This window comes from Schistocerca americana, chromosome 5 (assembly GCF_021461395.2).
Source record: "Schistocerca americana isolate TAMUIC-IGC-003095 chromosome 5, iqSchAmer2.1, whole genome shotgun sequence".
NCBI lineage: Eukaryota > Metazoa > Arthropoda > Insecta > Orthoptera > Acrididae > Schistocerca > Schistocerca americana.
Window position 1 is genome coordinate 467,205,257 of NC_060123.1, and position 18,859 is coordinate 467,224,115.

General features: G+C 44.1%; 1 long non-coding RNA gene across 1 annotated transcript; it reads left to right on the forward strand.

Annotated features, from left to right (window-relative positions):
* Window positions 1-1,776: 1,776 nt before the first annotated feature.
* Window positions 1,777-12,515, forward strand: LOC124616142. Its single transcript, XR_006979848.1, has 3 exons — window positions 1,777-1,948; window positions 3,941-4,152; window positions 11,865-12,515. It is a non-coding gene; the product is annotated as an uncharacterized LOC124616142 (long non-coding RNA).
* The last annotated feature ends 6,344 nt before the right edge of the window (window positions 12,516-18,859 follow it).

The following is an 18,859-nucleotide window of genomic DNA, read 5'->3' on the forward strand; positions in this document are numbered from 1 at the left end:
AATAATCGTGAAAGTCTGACAGTAGTTATATGTCATTTATAAAATAATAAATATGCCCAAATGGCGGATAAAAAAACCTATGATGGCGAGCCACTAAGGGCTGCTCGTTACTTGCGTGGTGCAGGTTGTAAACGTTTATAACCTGCACCACACAAGTAACGAGCAGCCCTTAGTGGCTCGCCATCACAGTTTTTTTTATCTTAAATATTTTTGTGACTAATGCCCTTTTGGCATATTTATTATTTTATAAATGACATATAAGTACTGCAAGTCTTTCACGATTATTCCGTACTTATTCTCTCTATCATACGTTTGTAACCATAATCCTGTGACCATGTTATAGACCATTCTTTGATTTAAATTCTGAGGAAGACACTCCTAGCAGTGTTGTAACCCTGATAATTCGTTAAAAATTAGCGACCGAGAGCTGTTTTCCTTCAATTTGTAACTATTCACGGTCTCTGAACGTGCAGCCATTTACAAAATTTTGCGTTTGAGGTTTCCTCGCTGCATGTGGTCTTGGAACCCTAGTTTTAGTTGATGGCACTACGAATTCAACTAAATACATGGAACTCCTTGGGCGCAGGATTGTGCCATTCCCACAAACGTTTGCAGTTGGTGGTGGAACATTTCAGCATGACATGTCCCCACGTGACACCTGTAAAAGAGTTACGACTTTCGTGGAAGTAATTCACGAGGCTTAAGAATCGCGTGCTCTAACCTGGTCGAATCTATGCAAAAACGTGTTCGGTAGCTCATCAACTCCAGGAATACCATTGCATTTTCTGTGACACGTAACAGCAAATGCGGGGCGGGAGGGGGGTACTTTGTGCCCATCACTCAAGAAAAATGTTGAATGTGTATAGCTTTTATTAATATTGCAGTTTTTAAATAGATATTGATGTATAAATAAGGCATAATGTTTATATCACGTGGAGGGCTACTTTGTTAGAACCATAAAATTTTTAAGTAATACAAATTTAGTTAACTGTCGTTGATTTTCAATCACAGCATACATTTTAAGGTTGTATAGATATGTAATAAGGGTCCTGAACCTGAAAATGTGAATATGACATGTGATGCAGGAAATCGAATTCACTACTAAGGCTTAAGTTTTTTAGTCAAGTTCTACTGAAAAGTTTGATACAAGAATAGAATCCGATATAAAAGATCATTAAATCCAATAAATGTTTTTTTTAATTTTAAGTTACATAGTACCAGACTGGATTACGTTATTTTCAAAAGGTGGCCACAAAGTACCCTCTCCCCCATCCACTTTGTATTGGCAGGGTCAAAGCGAAAGGATTACACTTTAGTTATTAATCTTCAGTAGGCTACCAAGCGTACTGTAGGTTCGTACAGTGGTAAAAGTGAGTAGTAAAAGTTTGTGGAGGTATGTATAGTGGTAAATGTGCACAGTAAAAGTTTAATCATCTTGTCCCAATTAATTTCCACTCTACTGTATGTCACTGATTTGCATTGGGAAGAGAGTGCAGGATTCTCGGAGGCGTGGTAATGAAGAAAAAAGAAACCTGCTGCTGCGGTAATAGTGCTGTCTCATAGTCCGACGGCGTGGTTTTTCTGTGCAGATTGCATAGGACGAGCGAATTGAGTGGAGACCTTGAGCAAATGAAGAGTGTCGCGGGAGAGGCGGAAGCGCAGTACGCGTGAGCGCAGCCGAGCGTGGTCCGGGACTGATGGCGGGTTCCTACGGCTGGCGGGCGATCCTATAAGAAGCGCCGCCTGCCGCCACGTCCCGACAAAGCTGCAGCCATGTGGACAGCCAAGCTGGTGCTGGTGGCGGCTCTCGTGGCGGCGGCCTCTGCCCAATTCGGGGGGACGGACCCGGGCGGTCTGCTCAACGACCCGGCTGCGCTCACCGAGATCATACAGTGCCTGCTGGCCAACTCGGACTCAGGTTGCTCGCTACAGGGACGTCTGCTCAAGAGTAAGCACTCGTTGGTCATAATGGTCATAACCACACTTTACAAATGCACTTTTCAGGTCTGTAGCTGAGTCAGAGGCATAGTAAAATCTTCTCGAATTTCGAATAGACTACTCGAGCTTTCGACAGCTGCCTCTGAAGACGTCGTTAGGAGTAAACCGCATTCACTACCGGGGCTGGCATGGTATTTTGCTCATGTATGTGTCGTTGTAGTGGCTGGAACCATCTAGAGAGGGCCAAAGTGACGCGTACTCTGAAAGGCTGAAAAATGATTAGTGCAGCCATAGCGGGACCGGTGCGTAGCGGGACCGATGACGCCAGATGGAACGAAGGGCCGGCGCCACGTCTGAAACTGCGGCACCTGCCTCCCTACAATCGCCAGGCATCCATATTTGTTTTGACTCTACGTCCAAGGCCTGCCCTCGCACCCCAGTAAATATGTGTCCCTGGTGTCCGTTATAAGAGCTGCCGCATATTCAGTTCTCGGCTGCGTCCTTTATAATGGAATCCTAGTATGAAAAAGGTCATTCTAGACTCTCGTAGCCGGCCGGAGTGGCCGTGCGGTTCTAGGCGCTACAGTCTGGAATCGAGCGACCGCTCCGGCCGCAGGTTCGAATCCTGCCTCGGGCATGGATGTGTGTGATGGCCTTAGGTTAGTTACGTTTAAATAGTTCTAAGTTCTAGTCGACTGATGACCTCAGAAGTTAAGTCGCATAGTGCTCAGAGCCATTTGAACCAAGCCGGACTCTCGTGTTTACACTTCGTAACTTACGTCCGTTTCCCAAACAATGTTGAGCTGAGGCCGCGCTTCCATGGGTCTTGCAGAATGCAGATCGACTGTGCTGCGAAATAATTGTTAAAAAGAGTCCGATAATTTGCCCTTTTCTGATTTAATTAGCACTGAGTTTAAGCAATCAGGTCGTTGTGCGCGCAAATCCAAGCAGCCTGGCATAGGTGGCGATCTTCATAGCTGCAACCGGAAAACAATAAAACAAAACACGCAGAAAACCATTGGACGGTAGCGAGTTTGTTCCTTGCTACACTCTAATGTAAAATTTATGTACCGCCTCTTGTTCTGTGTGAGGAAATCACACGAATAATACGTTTGGCAACACTGTCTGTGGCAGCCTGCTCGTATTTTCGCGAGCAAAGATCTGAGTGCTTGACTTTTTTTTAAATCGGGAACGGCGCAACGCAACGAATTTTTTTCTTAACCAATAATTGTCAGCAGAACCTAGCCTCCAACACTCTTACAAGCTTTTCAGACTGTTTCTGGCCACTCTGTATCCATGCTAGTACATTCACAGCTGACACCAACACATCAGGCACTCCTCGAACTATGTCGTGTTTAACGAGGCGTAATGTATGTCGAATACTGGAGGAGGACCCGAACATTGGTCTCAGTCCTTGTCCCTGCTCTCCATGTCTTAACTTCCTTTCTTCAGGCATGCCACCGAGAAAGACTTTGAGGGCATAGTCGCTAACTGTCAAGTCAAAGTTGCCAAGCAATCGGATCACATTCCATGTCGCTATAGTACAGTTTGGTATAGATTGTATAATTTTCTCGGCATATAAACTGTTCCACGAAATTTCAGGCGAACTGCTCGATGCCGACATCTCGATGCCACAGTATTTCGACCCCGTACTCTGGCCATTTACAGGCGTACACTGTCGAAAGTACACTGAGCACCTTTGTGTAAGACCCTGCTGGCAAATGCGTGGATTATTAATCATTTGACAGTGTGCATACTTTGCTTCGGCATATGCGCTTCTGCTGCAAAATTGTGCGCTTCTGCTAGTGCGCTACGTGGTGAAACCCCGCCTCTTTGATATCACATCTATCATCTTCACTCACTCACACACACACACACACACACACACACACACACGGTAAAGACTTATATCAGATGAGGGCCACCAACTGGAGCTGTTTAGATACTTTTAGCAGATTGCGAGTGGTGTACCGTGAACCAGAGTGTGGGTCGCTGTGTGCAGGCGTGCTGCCGCAGCTGCTGCAGTCCAACTGCGGCCAGTGCAGCGAGGCGCAGCGCCAGGACGTGGCCAACGTGCTGCGCCACCTGGTCAACGACAGGCCGGAGGAGTGGCAGCGGCTCGCCGCCAAGTACGACCCGGCGGGCACCCTGCGCACGCAGCACGGGGACGAGTGGCGCGCGCGCGGCGTCAACATGTAGCCGCGACCCTAGCACGTGAGTTGCCACCACGTACCGTCTGTGTTTCTCTGCTCTGCTGGTTAACACCAGCTAATGTCCCATTAAAGATGTGGCACAGTTACTGTGTACCTACAATGATGAGTCGAAGTATTTTGACCTTTGATTTAATTGCATGTTGGTACACATTTTGCAATGCAGTGTAACAGTTCTTCTGAGTGACAAGAATACTACAAGACTTTGGGGGTTTACCGAGGGCCACACGGGATTAGCCGAGCGGTCTTAGGCGCTGCAGTCATGGACTGTGCAGCTTGTCCCGCCGCAGGTTCGAGTCCCCCCTCGACGATGGGTGTGTTTGTCCTTAGGATAATTTAGGTTAATTAGTGTGTTACCTTACGGACTGATGACCTTAGCAGTTATGTCCCATAAGACTTCACACACATTTTAACATTTTTTGCTTACCGAGGTATGAGGCACAGATTACTCAATCTCAGTACATTGTTGGCCAGTGGCTTGCGGGTGGAAGAGTGGTGCACAGTAGCATCCGAGACATGTTTCAGAGGGTTCAGATCCTGCGAAATTGATGGCCAAGCCATGTTCACCGCCATGCACTTAAAAACTTTTGGCACTGTTCTAGCTTTGTGACGCAGACAGTTGTCGCGCTGGGAGATGACATTGCCGTCAGGGAACACATAAAACATGTAGGTGGTCCGCGGTAACGACCACATAGACCCCAACATTTAGTACTACCACAGATCAAGCACAAGCTTAGGTGAACGTCCCCAATGGCATGGCATTGCCTCCATCGCCGTGTGTACGGGGCGCGGGGCATGTCTCGAACAGACGTTCGCTCGGATGACAGCGTATTAGGACACGACCATCGACCTGGTGCAACCAGAAACCTAATTCTTCCAACCGCGCGGCTGGTTTTCATTGGTCTTCATGTTGCCATGATGGTTTGTGGGGGTATCGCCATGGACCTGGTGTAACCAGAAAAGTGCTTCTTCCGACTATCGAAGAAACTTCCCCACTGCAACCGTAATAGACAACGTAGTAGGACTACAAGGAAATACATTACTGGCCATTAAAACTGCTACACCACGAAGATGACGTGCTACAGGCGCAAGATTTAACCCACAGGAAGAAGATGCTGTTATATGCAAATGATTAGCTTTTCAGAGCATTCACACAGGGTTGTAGCCGGTGGCGATACCTACAACGTGCTGACATGAGCAAAGTTTCCAACCGATTTCTCATACACAAACAGCAGTTGACCGGCGTTGCCTGGTGAAACGTTGTTGTGATGCCTCGTGTAAGGAGGAGAAATACGTACCATCACGTTTCCGATTTTGATAAAGGTTGGATGGCAGCCTATCGCGATTGCGGTTTATCGTATCGCGACATTTTTACTCGCGTTCGTCGAGATCCAATGACTGTTAGCAGAATACAGAATCGGTGGGTTGAGGAGGGTAATACGGAACGCCGTGCTGGATCCCAACGGCCTCGTATCACTAGCAGTCGAGATGACAGGCATCTTATCCGCATGGCTGTAACGGATCGTGCAGCCACGTCTCGATCAGTGAGTTGGGGACGTTTGCAAGACAGCAACCATCTGCACGAACAGTTCGACGACGTTTGCAGCAGCATGGACTATCAGCTCGGAGACCATGGCTGCGGTTAACCTTGACGCTGCATCACACACAGTGAAACGTCCTCTTAGAAAAATTGTTGAATTGCTGTGCTGATAAATCTCTTACATTATTTGATTTTCAAACAGCTGACCAAACTGAACGTACTCAGACATTTCGCTCTTTACCTATTCTGATCAACACTACACTGACACACAATATTTTTTAGACCAACGCAATCTGACTTTCAATAATCCCTACAAAAGAATGGCCCTGACTAACATTAACCTATACCTTTCACAAATCACTTACCTCAGAAAAATCTTCGTTACTCAAGCTACTGCAAAACAGCGAGCGCCACTACTGCCAGCTAAATAAAAGACCCAAACTACTGAAGGCACTAACTACAGATAGGCATAGTTAGCAAATGAAAGATTTTGATAGAGAACAAACAATGTATTTACCTTAATAGTCATAATATATATAGCAGTTCATGACATCCAGTCTTACAAATGCATTGTCTCTGATGGACACACGTCCAGATCATCGGCTCTCAAATTTCCGCCATCTCTCTCCCTACATCCACCACTGCTGGCGGCTCACCTCCAACTGCGCAACGCTACGCGCTGTTAACAGCCAACTGACCAACGCCACAATGGCGAGTATTACAACAATGCCAACCAGCCACAGACTGCATACAGCACAGCCAGTGATTTTCATACAGAGCGCTCCGTGGCGGCGGCGTTACCAATATAAGAACCTAAACAGCCTACTTGCAACAGGTGTACTCAACGACGAACATGGGTGCACGAATGGCAAAACGTCATTTTTTCGGACGAATTCAGGTTTTTATTTACAGCATCATGATGGTCGCATCCGTGTTTGGCGACATCGCGGTGAATGCACATTGGAAGCGTGTATTCGTCATCGCCATACTGGCGTATCCCCCGGCGGGATGGTATGGGGTGCCATTGGTTACACGTCTCGGTGACCTCTGGTTCGCATTGACGGCACTTTGAATAGTGGACGTTACGTTTCAGATGTGTTACGACCCGTGGCTCTACCCTTCATTCGACCCCTGCGAAACCCTACATTTCAGCAGAATAATGCACGACCGCATGTTGCAGGTCCTGTACGGGCCGTTCTGGATACGGAAAATGTTCGACTGCTGCCCTGCCCAGCATATTCCCCAGATCTCTCACCAATTGAAAACGTCTGGTCAATGGTGGCCGAGCAACTGGTTGGTCACAATACGCCAGTCACTATTCTTGATGAACTGTGGTATCGTGTTAGAGCTGGATGGGCAGCTGTACCTGTACACGCCATCCAAGCTCTGTTTGACTCAATGCCCAGGCGTATCAAGGCCGTTATTACGGCCAGAGGTGGTTGCTCTGGGTACTGATTTCTCAGGATCTATGCACACAAATTGCGTGAAAATGTAATCACATGTCAGTTCTAGTGTAGTGTATTTGCCCAATGAACACCCGTTTATCATCTGCATTTCTTCTTGGTGTAGCAATTTTAATGGCCAGTAGTGTAAACTGAGTGCTCGGAGCGGAGCCCCATTTGCGGCAGTATCTGCCTAACATTGTTCGAAATGCTTCTGCCTGCACGAGGTTGCATTCTGCCATCTAATCCAGTAGAAATTTCCGCCTTCTTGCAATACGCAGCGGCTAAGTCTCCTACCTCCACATTCTGTGATGAGACGAGGACGTCCAACGCCTTGTCGCCTACTCGTGGTTTCACCGTCATTCAATCAGTTTCTATAACTGTTCACGATAGTACAACGCAAACAGCCGAAAGGAGCCTGTCTACTATAAGTTACTCTTCGTTCAAGTGGGTTATGTCAGTGAATTTCTGAATATGTAGCCAACGTTGTTTCGACTACACTGCAGAAGTTTCGCAACGACGCCCTTATTTTTTCTCACCACCCGATTACCAAAGGTTTGGTGTCCCACCGAAAGAAACAGTGGTCGTCTATTTGGTTCGGAGGAAGAGATGCTGCTGAATACACATTTTCATGACAGCATTGACTATCTTGTCTCACAGTGGGATTAATTTATTAACAGATCTAGCTATTACTTTTGAAATAATATACAGTTTACTTACCGTTTTTCTATGTACCACGTTTTCATTTAACTGCACCTTATACGTTCCTGTGCCCAGAACAGAACCAGTTGGTAATCATTCTCGCAGTTGGTGGTGTTCATTACGTATTGGGTCATCAGCGTGTATTAACCATTAACCTAACGTATTTCAAGGTACATTTTGTTATGACTACATAAAACTGCGATCGTCCCGCCATAGCTGTGCGTTCTACGATTACTTTGGAAGGTGGCTACTTGAAACTATAAAATTTTAGATCATTTTTTTACATGAACGGATGTAAAGTTTTACTTATCTTTATACAATCACTTACCACAGAAGTACTTCAATATTTACTACTGTCATTGACTATCAAACTATCGCTTGCTGCGTGCAATCACAAACTCTTCTCTTGAACTACGAAGTTCAACATTTACAAAAGTACATTTCCATCTGAGACTGGAATAATTCTTAAGTCCTACTGGATGATGTTGACAGCTAAAACTGCGTCATGACTTGGGACAGAGCACTTCCATGGTCGGCTTTACAGTGACTCAGTGCAAGAGTGCTGCTGTACTGAGAGCCAGAGGGCGTGACTTCTTCAGCCTCTCCCAATTGTCGTTGCAGATTGTAGGGAGCCACTGCTACTTGCTGTGGCATCGATGCATTTTGCTGACTGTGGTGTTGCACCACGATCTTGGCACGATACTACACACTTAAATGGGTCGCTATATCGATATACATTACTACTTTGAATGCACACAACCCAAGGGTTCATACGCTAGTGTCATGACTGAAGTCAGTAGTGCAGGACCACACGGTCGCTTGGCGCTAATTACACATCAGCTACAGTTCTCTGAGCTTCCAGTCTGTTCTTTTAATGAGATGAATAATGTATAAGCCAACATAAGTAATATACAAACATCAAGAAAAGTTTTGCATCACCTCGGTTACGAGAGTTCCGGAACTTGGACAGAAAACTGGAATAGAGATCAACATATACATCATTTTCGCCTTTTTTATTGCTCATGGAAACCACACATATCATGTTGTACCACCATTCATAGAGACCTTCAGAGGTGGTGGTCCACAATACTGTGCACACCGGTACCTCTAATACCCAGTAGCACGTCCTCTTGCACTGATGCATGCCTGTATTCGTCGTGGCATACTATCCTCAAGTTCATGAAGGCACTGTTGGTCCACATTGTCCCACTCCTCAACGGCGATTTGGCGTAGATCCCTCAGAGTGGTTGGTGGGTCACGTCGTCCGTAAGCAGCCCTTTTCAATCTATCCCAGGCATGGTCGATAGGGTTCGTGTCTGGAGAACATGCTGGCCACTCTGATCATGCGATTTCGTTATCTTGAAGGAAGTAATTCACAAGATGTGCACGATAGGGGTGCGAATTGTCGTCCATGAAGACGAGTGACTCGCCAATGAGATGCCGATATGGTTGCACTATCGGTCGGAGGATGACATTCACGTATCGGGCAGCCGCTACTGCGCTTTCCACGACCACCAGCGGGGTACGTCGGCCCCACATAATGTCACCCCAAAACAAGGGGGAACCCCCACCTTGCTGCACTCGCTGGACAATGTGTCTAAGGCGTTCAGCTTGACCGGGTTGCCTCCAAACACGTCTCCGACGATTGTCTGGTTGAAGGCATATTCGACACTCATCGGTGACGAGAACATGTTGCCACTCCTGAGCAGTCCGTTCGGTATGTTGTTGGGTCCATCTGTACTGAGCTGCATGGTGTCGTGGTTGCAAAGATGCACCTTGCCATGGACTTCGGGAGTGATGTTACGCATCATGCGGCCTATTGCGCACTGTTTGAGTCGTAGCACGACGTCCTGTGGCTGTACGAAAAGCATTAATCAACATGGTGACGTTGCTGTTAGGGTTCTTCTGAGCCGTAATCCATCCGTAGGCAGCGGTCATCCACTGCAGTAGTAGCCCTGTGGCATCCTGAGCGAGGCATCTCATCCACAGTTCCTGTCTCTCTTTATCTCCTCCATGACCGAACAACATCGTTTTGGTTCACTCCGAGACGCCAGGACACTTCCTTTGTTGAGAGCCCTTCCTGACACTAAGTGACAATGCGGACGCGATCGAACCGCGGTATTTACCGTATAGGCATCGTTGAACTGCAGACAAGACGAGCCGTGTACGTCCTTCCTGGTGGAACGACTGAAACTGATCGGCTGTCGGACGCCCTCCGTCTAATAGGAGCTGCTCATGAATGATTGTTTACATCTTTGTGCGGGTTTAGTGACATCTCTGAACAGTTAAATGGACTGTGTCTGTGATACAATATCCACATTCAACGTCTATTTTCAGGAGTTTTTGATGTATGTATGGGGAAATATTGCTTTTCCGAAGCCCCACATACTCCAAGTAAAATTATGTACACCAACTAAACATAAAGTTCACAGTAAGTATCTATTTCCAGATTACATGCAAAATTGATCACTTCACTATGAGGAGATCCCAGCAATGGGGTAGAAATGTCGATCATGTAGAAGAAATGTACTTAAAAGGCTTTACCTTCAATGATTACTACTGTCCATATCGTCAGGAATATGCTTAACAGTTAGCACTCTGCAAATCTTTCCACGATCACGCCAGTCATTGTTGTTACCTATTATTCCCTGACAGAATGGTTAACGCGATCTCTTAGACACATAGTAGCCAATTGTAAAGGTGCATCTGCGATAGACCCGGCTCTGAAAATCTCTAGTGAATAATCAGATAGTCTAGTCATGAACTGGATTCCACTTACATACCTGCGGTGCTTAATTTGCTAAATTACATTCCCAGACCTCATTACTTCTTCGGAAAATGATTTAGATGACACTGGCTATACGTTGTATTCGTCCGGTTAATCGACTTTAAGTTGAACCTGTCTCCCCTTATTTTCCACTCCTCTTACTCTCAAGTCGTTTTTTTTTTTTTTTTTTTTTTTTTTTTTTTTTTTTTTTTTTTTTTTTTTTAGATGTTGTAATTTGCTGCTCCGACAATTTTTATATCGATTCTTTACCGCATTTCGTAGCTTTCTGTCAGTCCCATCTAGTACAAGTCTTTCTCTTTATCCACAGTTTACAAGAACGAGTAGGCTGTTAGTTTACACTTTTGATTCCTAGTCATTTATTGACTTATTCGCGACTGACATCTACCCGGAGACTCTTCGTGTTTTATATTACATTGGATATTATGCACATGTTACATAGTGTTTTACTTTTATTATAGAATCTAACAGAAAAATTTATGAGGTAAATGCCTGCAGCAGACGCAAATTCAGCTATACATATATTTCTGAACAACAGGTAATAAAAATGAATTACAGATAGGTAAATTTAGAACATGGGTCTTGTTAATGAACGTGTCCTATATCACTGGCGTCGATCAATACGATTTAGGAAAACATACCGTGTCTGAATACAGTATACAGAATAACCTACAAGAAAACGACCTGATGACACACATTCAGCACGGATTCAGAAAATATCTTTCTTCTAATAGAAAACTGGCTCTAAATTCTCACGATGTAATGAGTGATGTCGACAAGGGATTTCAAGCGGATATTCCATAATTCTAGATTTCCAAAACGCTCTTTATATTGTTCTTCATAAGCGGTTTCAAATCACATTGTGGGCCTATGGAATATCGTCTCACTTGTACGACTAAATTGGTGATTTCTTGTCATGAATCAAACTTCGTAGTAATTGACAGAAGATCATCGAATAAAGCAGAAGTGATACTTGGCGTTCCCCAACGAAGTGTTACAGGCCCTCTGCTGAACGGTATAGAAATAGCTTGATGGTGGTTCGATGAACCCTCTGCCATTAATTATGAGTTGTAGAGTAAGTATCTGAATGTAGGTGTAGATGTAGATGTTCTGTGAACCACAGGTTTTTTGATCGATTTCAGAGCTACAATATGAATTTAAATGTATAAATATGTTTCATTATTTACTACAGCTGTGTACAATATTTAGTTGCAAAACTACTCATGAGACAATTTGTTTGTTTACAGGTTGAGGTTTCATAGAAAAGCACCATAGAAATCACCAATGAACTTACGGTCAACGCTCACAACACTAGAGTTTACCAAGTTGAATCACACCAGCACCTCCGAAGCATCTGACGTAAAGGAACGTTACTTCCTTCAAAGAATGTATGCTGCTGCCACTATCTGGTACTCACCAAATTGCACCTTCGCGTCAGGTACCTGATGTAGCGACTGACATGAAACTAGTGACAATTACATTAAAATACGTCTATGGACGCCAAAGAAATCTGTTGTTACGTTTTTTGTTTGCACGCCAAGCACTGACGAATGTTTTTACTGAAATGCTGTACAACGACTGTATTATCTACGAAATAAATCTCGGGATAAACTTCTGATTCAAATGGTGGCAACACAACGACTGTAATTTCGTAGTTTCCGGCGATAGAAGTGAATCTTTGTGTACGAAAACATCCAGCAACCCGAAACTGCATATACAGTTCTACTGCCACCTTCACTTCTACGACCAGCGATTGAGTTCAGAAAGATATACTAACAGTTTGTCGACATTGAAGTCTCACATACCTTAAGGTAACAAATGTTATACCTGACACGAAATTAACCTCATTTCTAATGCTAATACTGTGAATTGTGAATAAAGGAATATTTCTCAAACTATGTTTACAGTAATCCATGTTTACATCAGCACACACTCCGCCGCAATATGAAAATTCATTAAGTTTTTACTAACAAGACGAAATTTCTCACCACATTTTAAATGGCGATATTTTTAACAGTTACCTAAAAGTTTTAGATTAAAAGAGAGTAATGCTAAGCAAACAGCATATGGTCTCTCATGAACCAGAAAATTACACCAACAGCTAATGAGGCTGTTGATTTACAGGGCACACGAAGAGAACCATGAGTAAGCTCATATACCAAATAATCAAAGATATGTTCATCAGAGTAGAGCCACTGAGAATACTACGATAAGTTTTAACTTTTATTAAAAGTTACAAAAGAAAACCGGCTGGAAAAGACGTCTGTTTTGATTGCATTTATTAACAAAGAGTAAAGGAAAACCGGGCACCGATCCGGTAAATAGGGGCCAAACTAACTATTTATATTCGATGAGCCTTAGCTGTTGAAGAAACAAGCAGAGATAAACGCACTCTTAACAAGAGTCAGAAAACAAGACTAACACATAAAAAAATAGAGCATACTTCTGTCCTTACTGAAATTTTTTAGATCTTCAGTTTTATAACGCAAATACACTGCTAAAATCACAGTAATAAAAAAATATCATCAGAGACATAATTTTGAACAAATAATTAATTAAAATGCTTTTTCTCATTATAAAAACATTGCAGCTAGCTATGACTAATCTGTTCCATCGCACGTGCAGGATTTTGGAGACAGGAGAAGACTTTCGAACTTGAAGATCAATAAAAGAATACCAGTTTCAAAGAATGCGTGTGCTAAAAATGTGAAAATTGTTGAAGCATCAGTTTGATAAGCCAGGGTTGCCAAATACTTACGAGAATTATATAGAGAAGCCGACCTAGGCGAAAGTCAGTTTTTGTTCCGGAGAATTGTAGGGTCACGTGAGGCAATACAGGCTCTAAGAGGTATCTTAGAAAATATTTTGAAGCATGCAAACCTACGTTAGAAGCATTTATATATTTATACGAGCTTTGGGACTTAAAGAGTGGCAACCGTTTATTCACAACCGATACAAAAGAGTTACATGTTTGCACCTGTTACTGTCCTTCAAAGTAGTCACCAGCGTTGTGTAGAACCCGTTGCCAGTGATGTGGAAGGCGTAGTATACCATTAGCAGAGCCTGTTCTGTTGATGGTGAGAATGGAGCGGTCTAAAGTTATGGTGATTCTCGTGTACGGCTGTGATGGTGTTATCCTAACGCATTACGTTCCTCCACGGGAGACCGTCAATTACTGTTCGTTTTTGGAGCATCACCTGCGACGAGCTTTGCGAAAGAAACGGCGACACTTTCTGTGGAACCCACCCATCATTTTGTACGACAATGCGTGGGCGCATACAGCGCATGCTGAGGCTGCTCTGTTCGGTCGATGGGACTGGGAAGTACTGTACCATCCACCATACTATCTGAAATTAAGTTTTTGTGACTTTGATTTGATTCCGAAGATGAAGGAACCACTTCGTGGCATTCGCTTCAGAACTGTTCCAGGGATTCGATGGGCAGTAGACCGCTCCATTCGCACCATCAACAGAACAGGCTCTGCTAACGGTATACTACTCCTTCAATATCGCTGCAACGGGTTCTACACAACGCTGGTGACTACTTTGAAGGACAGCAACAAGTTCCAACATATAACTCTTTTGTATCGCTTGTGAATAAATAGTTGCTACTATTTAAGTTCCAACCCTCGTATAATGTTTTTCACAATGTTGGCTGAACAACACTCTTCGAAACTTTAAAGGTATCAGGGATAAAATGTAGAGGGCGAAAGGTTACTTGCAAGTTTTACAGAATCAGACTACTGGAGTAAGAATCAAAGGACATGAAACAGCAAAATTTGTTGACAGGGGAGCGAGACAGGTTTCTACCCTATCTTCCGTATTAGTTAATCTGTACTTTGAGCGACGAGAAAAAGAATCCAAGAAGAAATTAGGAAAGCGAATTAAAATTTATGGAGAAGAATCAAAGCTTTAAAATCTGCGGATGATATCGCAATTCGTTCAGAGACGGGAAATTACTTGGAAGAGCAGGTCTTTTCAAAAGAAAGTATATGATGAACATCGACAAAATTTAAAGCGAAGGCAATGGAATTCAGTAGAATGAATCAGGAGATACTCAAATAATTAGACTGGGATATGAGACACTGAAAATAACAGATAATTTTTGTTATTTGCTCAGTAAAATAACTGATGCTGGCAGGAGAGAGGATATAAGCTGCAGACTGGCAGTAGAAAGAAAAGCATTTCTGAAAAAGATAAATTTGTTAGATCTAATGCAAATTAGAACATTGGAAAGCATTTTCTGAAGATATATGTCTGGAGAGTAGCCTTGTACGTAAGTGAAACGTGGACGTTAAGTGGTTTAGACAAGAAGACAACATAAGCTTTTGAAACGAGGTGCGACGGAAGCATGCTGAAAATTAGAAGGGTAGATGTAAGGAGCGATGAAGAGGTACTGAATCGAATTGGGTAAAAAAGGATTTTTGGCGCGAATTAACTAAAAGAAGGGAGCTAGTGACAGGGCACACCCTGAGGCATCAAGAAATAGTCAGTTTGGTAATTAATGGAAGTGTGGGGGGAGAACGGTAAAAGTTGTTGAGGGACACCTTGGCATGAACATAGTAAGCACACTCAAATGGATGTACGTTGCAGTAATTTTTCAGAGATGAAGAGGCTTGTACAGGATAGACTAGCGCGGTGAATTGCATAAAATCAGTCTTGAGACTGAAGACCACTACCACAACAACAACAATAAACGCCCTGTAGTGTGATAGCACAGTCGACGGACGACATAGACCTCGCAGTACGTCATGCAGCCGACAATTCACAGCCTGGTAGGTCTTCGGCAACCGACCCCAGAAAGGTGGTGAAAGAAGGTTCAGCAGCTCACTAGTACGCATACGGAGCCTAGAGCGGAACATCGAAATGTTTACAGTAACTCACTGTCTAACCTGTCTTGCTACTGATAACTAACGCTACTCCATTTATATTATTTTCTCCTACTGTTGATACTATCGTAAATCGTCTGACCAGAAATCCTCATCTTATTTCTATTTTCCACTCATCCACACTACATTAACACTTAATCTTTGCATTTTTCCTTGTCAGGTTATCCGGTTCCCTTCCGCGTTCAGATCTGTGACATTCCACTCTCCGACAGGTAGAATATTACCCATTCGTTCTTTATTCATTTTTTCGTAGCCGCGTCCCCCTTTGCAGTCCCTTCTCGGAGATCCGAATCGGGCACTGAAGCGAAGTCTTATAGAGAGATCATCGTGACGCTTATTAGATATAGGCCGCATGTCCTGTGGATACACATTGTCCTTAAGGCATTACCTTCTGCCTCTTACTGCCGCTGACTATTGCTCGTTCTTCCACTTTCTAGTGGCGCTTCCCACCGTAAGAGAAAGATGGTGCACTGAATTTCCGTCCACTGCACCGCCTTCTTTTATTCTCGCCGCCATTGCTGACGTCTTTTATTCAAAGTTAAAGCAGTGCGACTGGGACGTAGGGCGGTTCCCTGAGCGTTTTGGTGCTTAGTCGAAGACACTACCAGTAGACCACCGACCCCATAGTAACTAACAAAACTCGCTACTGCTAAAATGGAAAGCGAATGCCGTTCAGGAAGTAACATAAATCTCTGCATATCTACGGCATCCTCCGATTCCACCATCAATTTGATCGACTGATAAGGCACTATAAGTTCTATCTGTTAGACAACAGATGAGACAACCCTGAACTTCAATCTCAGTAGTCTAAGTAGTACAAAGCATCACTCAGAAATCTAAATAACTGAAAAAGTATCGCATTCCTAGTTAAATTCTGTGAGAACGTATGTTATAATAAGTGGCAAGCGACATCAGTGACGCAGGGTGGTTTCCCCTGACGAGCGACAAGAAAAAAAGACAGACCGGCAGAGAGGGTGGAGACGGCAGCTTGCGTTCACAGATTAGGGTGAGAGGAATGAAATAGAAGTAAGTGAAGAAATTGGGAGATAATTGGCAGTATCATGACAGAATAGCAAGGGTTCAAGAGAATGCTGAATACTGAATATAAAAGTGCTCGGAAAAGTTTAATTTTGATAAAGTACAGCGTAATGTGCACATGTGCTGAAATAGGCAAATTTGGTGTAAGATAACAGTTTATGCTGCAAAATGTCCCTAGGAATACACGGTCCACTCACATTAATACGACCACCGCCTATGTTCGACAAAAACGTACAGTCACCACCGACACCCGACAGGTGGCCGCACTGTCAGTGAGTGGTATATGAAACGTGTTGAGGGGACGCGCGCAACAGTGCACACATTGTCGTAATACGGAAACGGAGCGATTTATCTGACTTCTAAGAGGACATGATCATTGGCTTTCGGGCAAAGCGTGGAAAATTTTAGAAACTACAAAGTTTGTAAACTGTTTGTCTGCAACCGCGTTTAAAGTATACTTTGTACAGCAAAACTGCGCTATCCAAGACTGGCACCTAGGCTGCTGTGATGCACCACGGGCCATAGACAACACTGTTGAAGGACAGCTGCGGAGATCAGTACGTGACTGCAGTTGTTGAGCAGCTGACAGCCGAGATGAACCAAGGGGCTACCAACAGTGTCTTCTCAGCGACCGTTCAGTGAAAGTTGCTGAATATGGGCTTCCTCAGCAGACGCCTTGTTCATGCACCTATGCTGACTGGTGTTCATCAGTGACAAAGGTTGGAATTAGGACGCCAATACCTCAATAGATGGCCGGCCGCGGTGGTCTCGCGGTTCTAGGCGCTCAGTCCGGAGCCGCGGGACTGCTACGGTCGCAGGTTCGAATCCTGCCTCGGGCATGGATGCGTGTGATGTCCTTAGGTTAGTTAGGTTTAAGTAGTTCTAAGTTCTAGGGGACTGATGACCTGAGATGTTAAGTCCCATAGTGCTCAGAGCCATTTGAACCATTTTGAACCTCAACAGATGGACTTTCTATATGAATCACTTTCTGTGCTCCATTGGACAGACAGTCGCTGGCGTGTGCGGCGGGAAACGTCTGAAAGCCAACATCCTGCAACAATCGTTGGAAAGTTGAGGCCGGAAGAGACAGCACTATGAACTGGGGGATGGTTTCGTGGCATTCTCTGGGTGATATCAATCATTCTGGAAGGCATAACAGATCAACGCAAATATGCATCAGTCCTTGGGTACCCTGCCCCCCTCAACATGCAGTTTGTTTCTCCTTCGGCACGATGGCATCTAGCAGCAGGACAATGCAACGGGTCACACAGTTCGCAGCGTACGTGCGTGCTTCGAAGGGCACGAGGATGAGTTTAGCATACTTGTCTGTCAACTAAACTCAACGGAATCAAACAGAATCGAGAAAATGTGGGACCACCTTGATCGGGCCATAGATCCTCAAAGAAACCCAGCACAGGTGGGCACAGCACTTGAGTAAGCATGGGTCCACCACATCCCTGTCGTGACCTTCCAGAACGTTACTGACCCTCACCTGAATGTTCGCACTGCAAAACATGTTATTGAGGCTTTTGACAAGTGGTCACAATAATGTGACTGGAGTGTGCAATAGATGTAACAACAAGTTTATGTCTCTCTCATTTCAGTAAACCATTTTCCTACGAGCAGCGCTGCAAGAAACGGTCGCTGCCACTTATTGCAGAGTCAGCACATCTCAGTGTAGTAAACACCTGAATACTACTGCATGCATGTCAAATATTTGGCAGACGAAGAAGATTACAGTGTTAAATAGCTTTCCGTGCAGTCAGATTACAATAGCAAATACTGGTAGATTCCAATAGTAAACGCTGTCAGATTATAAAGATGGGCAGACATACGAATTCCGTCGAGCATAAACATTTACTGTCAATGGACAGATAATGGCGATCTCATAATACACGTTAAAATGTGACAGGGAAATACGTTTAAAGCAAGCATTTGTATTTGGCTTAACTTACATAGATATACACAGTGATTACTAAACGTATCTACTCGTATGCATGACATTCAGTGAATGAATACACATTGACATAAATGTCGTCTACTAATGTTTAGTTTAGGATGCCTGCGAGTAATAATTAACAGAAGTTATGACAACGATTTACACTGTAATAAGACATGTGTGACTGTCCCCTAGACGCAAATATAACCAGCGAATTTTGAATCTGTCACGCACTTAATAAATCCTTTGGCTTGCCGGAACTGTAGCATGTGGGTGCAGGAAAGTACGTCGCATGATAAGTACTGAGGAATGCAAAACGATGTGGGCAGTTAATCAAGTTGTTAATATTGTAACGTTTGTTGTCCTGTAATGACAGT